The following is a 6180-nucleotide window of genomic DNA, read 5'->3' as shown; positions in this document are numbered from 1 at the left end:
TTTCCTTCTCCCTTAGCCCCCCTTTTTTTTATTTTATTTATTTATTTGTTCTCATCATTCATGATGAAACAAGGGGGAATAAATCCCCTTAATTGTCCTCTTTAAGTCACGGCAAAGGGAGAGGAAGAGGGAGAGAAAAGAAGGAAGGCAAGTTGCCTTTCTCTTGCTCTTTTCTTGTTTTCTTTTGGCTAGCTTTTACTCTCATCCTTATCATGAGTTTCCCTCCTTTGCTATCAATATATCATTCCTATCCCAACTGGTTATTACCCATTAATCCTATCATTTACATCATGAGAGTTTCAAGGTTCAATCCTTGACCACTCCCTATTTTTATTTCTTTTTATTTCTTTTTGGTTCAACATTCTACTAATATTTTTCTAAGGTAAATTCATCATTCTCATATTTATCTTAAAAGCTTAGTGGGTGTTACATATAAAGTCATATTATTCATTTCTAACACATGCATAGGGAATCATGTAAGACATCAATATAAAATAACATATTATTCATAAGTTCACTTAAGCAGGTCATTTTATTTCTTTAGCCAAGTCACCATCACACTTCTCTTGCCCCTTCCTGCTGCTCCTCTAGTTTATCCATCCTTTACCTTTATCTGTGGTACAAGGAAAAGTATCTGTAAGCACTCTAGGCTTAGTGAGATCCTTTCACAAAAGCCAACATATCATGTAAAATCATCATATCATACATCATAGGATAAATGACGCTCATATCATCATATAATTAAAAACACATCATATCATGGCATAATTTTCAATAATATCGTAACATAAAGTAAACAACATATCATGGCATAAATCTTATAATGGTATAAGTAACATCATATCATGGCATAAATCATATCATGGCATGAATCATATCATAGCATAAGTGAACATCATAGCATGGCATAGATCATATCATAGCATAAGTGAACATCATAGCATGGCATAGATCATATCATAGCATAAGTGAACCTCATAGCATGGCATAGATCATATCATAGCATAAGTAAACATCATATCATGGCATGAATCATATCATAGCATAAGTGAAAGTATCATGACATTTCTTTTCATAACATCAAGGTATCATATCATAGCATAACTGTAAGCATTATTTCATATCATATCGTAAGCATGGATGCAAGATGTCCTTTAAAACATGGGTAATGTCATGTGCTATATGCCTTTCAAAACATGATTTATGTCATGTGTGGAATGTCTTAAAATAATATCATATAGTACTTAAAAATAATCTCAACATGAAAGGGGCCTGGCTTAGTACCACATACATACATAAATGCGCGCATCCTAAGTAGACCCAAGGTAGCTAGTCTTGAACCTACTAGGAAACTAGGCCCGTAGCTCGACTTAGGGGCACGTAAGGAGCCCACCATTTACTAGGCCCGTAATTCGACCTAGGGGCTCAGAAGGAGCCCACCCTTTGGGTACAAGCCATTCAAAGTAAAATACATGTCATATCATATCTTTATCATTGCATAACATATTCATGTCATTCATAGCATATCATATTCATGTCATTCATAGCATATCATGTCCATGTCATTCATAGCATATCATGTTCATGGCATTCATAGCATATCACGTTCATGTCATTCATAGCATATCATGTTCATGTCATTCATAAGGTATGCATAAGTGGGCACATAGCCATGCATACTTGGGCACATAGCCATCATACTCATCTTGGGCACATAGTCATCATATTTGGGCACGTAGCCATCACATTTGGGCACATAGCCAACATAGGTATCATTCTCATGCATAGTTCATAAGCATACTTAAACGAGCATATATAATATATCATGGAAGAAAAAGAAAACATAATCATGCATAGATCACGAGTTAACTTCTCTTAATTCATATCATGGCAAAGTGAAGCACATAATGAGTCATAATTTGGTCTCAATCCTCAACCAACTAAGGGTGGCCGAAACATGCATAGGTTCACTTAGGTTGCATGAAATCATACAAGCATATGAACCCTACTTCATTTCCATAACATTTATCATAAAGAACATCATAAGCATGTTTGATTTAGGTTCTATGCTTCCTAGGTTTAGAAACCCACATTGGCTAAAACATACAAGGTCCAAAATTTGGTTACAAATAGCATGTAAACATGTGAACCCTAAACAATTTCCATGCATTTATCATAGGTAACCACATGAGCATATTGAGTTTAGGTTTCAAGCTTCCTAAGTCCACAAATCATAGGTGGCCGAATGCCATCAATGTGACTCTAAAGGTGGCCGAAACATGCATAGGCTCACTTAGGTTGCATGAACTCATACAAGCATATGAACCCTAATTCATTTCCATAACATTTATCATAAAGAACATCATAAGCATGTTTGATTTAGGTTCTATGCTTCCTAGGTTTAGAAATCCACATTGGCCGAAACATACAAGGTCCAAAATTTGGTTACAAATAGCATGTAAACATGTGAACCCTAAACAATTTCCATGCATTTATCATAGGCAACCACATGAGCATATTGAGTTTAGGTTTCAAGCTTCCTAAGTCCACAAATCATAGGTGGCCGAATGCCATCAATGTGACTCTAAGTTTTCTTTTCAACCAAATACAAGCATGTGAATACCCTATAAATTTCATAGCATATCATGGAGAAGAACATAATATGTTAGGGTTGAATTTAGGCTTGCCTAAGCCCTACATTTCATTTTGGCCGAAAGTTCACCATGTGAAAACCTAACTTTAAGCAACATGAAATCACAAGTGCATCAAGTTATCTCCATATCCTATCATAAGGTAAATCATAAGCAAGCTAGATTTGAGGTTGAGCCTCCCTAAGGTATTTAATCCCTTCATGGCCGAAACCCTAAGGTGAGGTTCTACAAATTCCAAGCAACATACAAGCATGAAACGACAAGAAAATATTCATATCATGTCATAGAAGAGATCATAAGCATGTTAGTCTTTAAGTTGAGCTTCTCTAGAGTTTTAAGTCTCTTCATGACTGAACCCTAAGGTGGGGTATTACCTAACTCCAAGCCACATACAAGCATGAAATATCAAGGTCATATTCATAGCATATCATGAGAAAAAAACTTAAGCATGTTGGTTTTGGTTTTGAGCTTCCATAGGCCTTACAAAGTGTCATGGCCGAAAGTTTCCAAAAGAAACCCTAGGTTGTGAATCCATCTAAACTCGAACAAAATCATATAACAAATTGTACCACAGGTGAGGGGATACTCACATCCTCTTGCTTGGTCTTTTCCCTAAGAGAAGATACCCTTTGTGAAGAGGAAGAAGAGAGCTTCTCTTCCTAGTGCTCCCTTTTGCTTCTCTTGCTTGTGAGAGATAGATCTTGAGGACCCCTTCTTGTGGTTTGGTTTTCTTAGGGAGAAAACCTTAGTTGGATTTTCGGAAAGGGGAGAGGGGAGGCTCTAGGTCACGGCAATGGTGAGGAAAGGGAAGAAAATGAAATCTCTTCTTTGTTTTTCCTCTTATGCTAGGTGGGAGTAAGAAGCAAAAAGAAACTTTGCCTTCCCTTCTTCTTAACTCATCCCTTATTCTCTTAATAATGAAGAAAAATGTCTTCATTCATCCCCCTTTGCTCTCCAAATCCCTCATCTCATCAACCCACGAAAATTAAAGGAGAAGGAAGGAGAAGAAGACAATTTGTCATTTTCTTATTTTCTTCTTAAATCAAGAGAAGGAGAAAGAAAGCTAATTGAATTTTTCTTGCTTCCTTCTTTTTATCATGCTCTTAACTTTATCTAGAATTTCCATTCCTCTTTTAATAATAAATTATGATGGTCTAGTGGTAATTCCATAATCCTTAGCTTAAAAAGGTTCAAGGTTCAATCCTTGACCAATTCCTTTTCTTTTATATATTTTTTTGGTTCTATCTTAAATCTTCACATACCTAGCTTAAGAAATTTGTGGGTGTTACAATAAATGCGCGCAATCCATAGGACAAGGTAGCTAGCCCCGAACCTACTAGGGATCTAGGTCCGTACTATGACCGTCGACCTAGGGGCGTACTAAGGAGCTCATCCCTTTACTAGACCCGTTCATAGTCCGTCGGCCTAGGGGCGCTTATGGAGCCCACCCTTGGTACAAGTCATACAAAGTAAAATAGCATATCATGGTTCATGTCATAACATAGCATATCATATCTTATCATATCATGAAGAGTGTTGTTAGTCCCCAAAGGGAAGCAACTCTTAGGCCTTCACTTATCATGTCATAAAGAGTGCTCTTAATCCCAACAAGAAGGGAAGCAACTCTTAGGCCTTTGCTTATCATATCATAAAGCATGCATATTTGGGCACATAGCACATCATAAGAGATATTATTATGCATGGATCATAAGCATACATAAATGAGCATATTATTTGTCATATCATAAAACATGCATACTTGAGCACATAACACATCATAAGAGACATTTTCATGCATGGTTCATAGGCATACATAAATGAACACATCACCTATCATAGAAAAGACATAATCATGCATGGAATCATTAAATAACATCTCTTAATTCATAATGTAACATGTGAGGCACATCTAGGCTCCTAACCCATTATGGCCGAAAGTTCAAGAGTATGAACTTAAACTCTAAACAACATACAAGCATAAGAATCTCATGTTAACTTCATATCATATCATAAGGAAGGTCATAAGCATGTTAATCAAATTTTTAAGGTTTCCTAGGTCTTGATCTTTATCATGGCCGAAAGTTCATGAAGAAGGAAAATAAACTCCAAACAACATACAAGCATGAATATCAAGCTAACTTCATATCATATCATAAGGAGATTCATAAGCATGCTAGATTAAATTTTTAGCTTGCTTGAACCCTAAAATGGATCATGGCCGAAAGTCTCATGAAGAGGAAACTCAAGCTCTAACACATACAAGCATAAATATCTAGCTAAATTCAAATCATATCATAAGGAGATTCATGAGCAAGCTAGGTTAAATTTTTAGCTTCATTGAACCCTAAAATTTGTTCATGGCCGAAACCTTCAAGAAGAGGAAACCAAGCTCTAAGAAACATGTAAGCATAAATATCTAGCTAAGTCCACATCATATCATAAGGAAATTCATGAGCATGCTAGATTTAAATTTTTAAGCTTCCTTGATGAAACGCCCGCCCCTCCTGCTAGTAGGGCCGGGTTACTTTACTTAACCATTATTAATTGTGGCAACATACATGCATATTAAAATTTCTTTCGAAAGTAAAACAGTAGAAATATCATGAAGTCATGCGGGACAATAACATAATACACATAGTTCATGTCAACATAACAAAATAACATAAGTAGGTCTTTTATTTGTCTTAGCCGAGCCACCACCACACACATCTCCTTGCCTCTCCTGCAGCTCCCCTAGGTCATCCATTCTTTGCCTTTATCTGCGGTACAAGGAAAGTAAGCTATAAGCACACAGGCTTAGTAAGATCCTTTCCTACTCACAAAATCCATATATCAAAGCATACACACATAAGCATATAACCATGGAAATATGATCATCTAACATCATATGGTGAATACATAGCATCATAACATATTATCTCATAAAGAACATCATGCAATATCATAAATCATCATGTCATATAAATCATAAGGGCATAGCATGTCATATCATAAATCATAACATATCATCTCATAAAGAACATCATGCTATATCATATCATAAATCATCATGTCATATAAATCATAAGGGCATAGCATGTCATATCATAAATCATAACATATCATTTCATAAAGAACATCATGCTATATCATATCATAAATCATCATGTCATATAAATCATAGGGGCACAGCATGTCATATCATAAATCATATCATGCAAGATGCCTTTTAAAACATGTGTCATGTCATATGCAAGATGTCTTAAAATATATCATATAGTATTTGAACATAATATCATCATGAGGGCCCGGCTTGTACCACATACATACATAAATGCGTGCAATCCCTAGGACAGGGTAGTTAGCCCCGAACCTACTAGGGATCTAGGTCCGTACTACGACCGTCGACCTAGGGGCGTACTAAGGAGCTCATCCCTTTACTAGACCCGTTCATAGTCCTTCGGCCTAGGGGCGCTTATGGAGCCCACCCTTGGTATAAGTCATACAAAGTAAAATAGCATATCATGGTTCATGTCATAACATAGCATAT

The sequence above is a fragment of the Zingiber officinale genome, chromosome 3A (assembly GCF_018446385.1).
Source record: "Zingiber officinale cultivar Zhangliang chromosome 3A, Zo_v1.1, whole genome shotgun sequence".
Lineage (NCBI taxonomy): Eukaryota > Viridiplantae > Streptophyta > Magnoliopsida > Zingiberales > Zingiberaceae > Zingiber > Zingiber officinale.
This window is presented reverse-complemented; position numbering follows the sequence as displayed.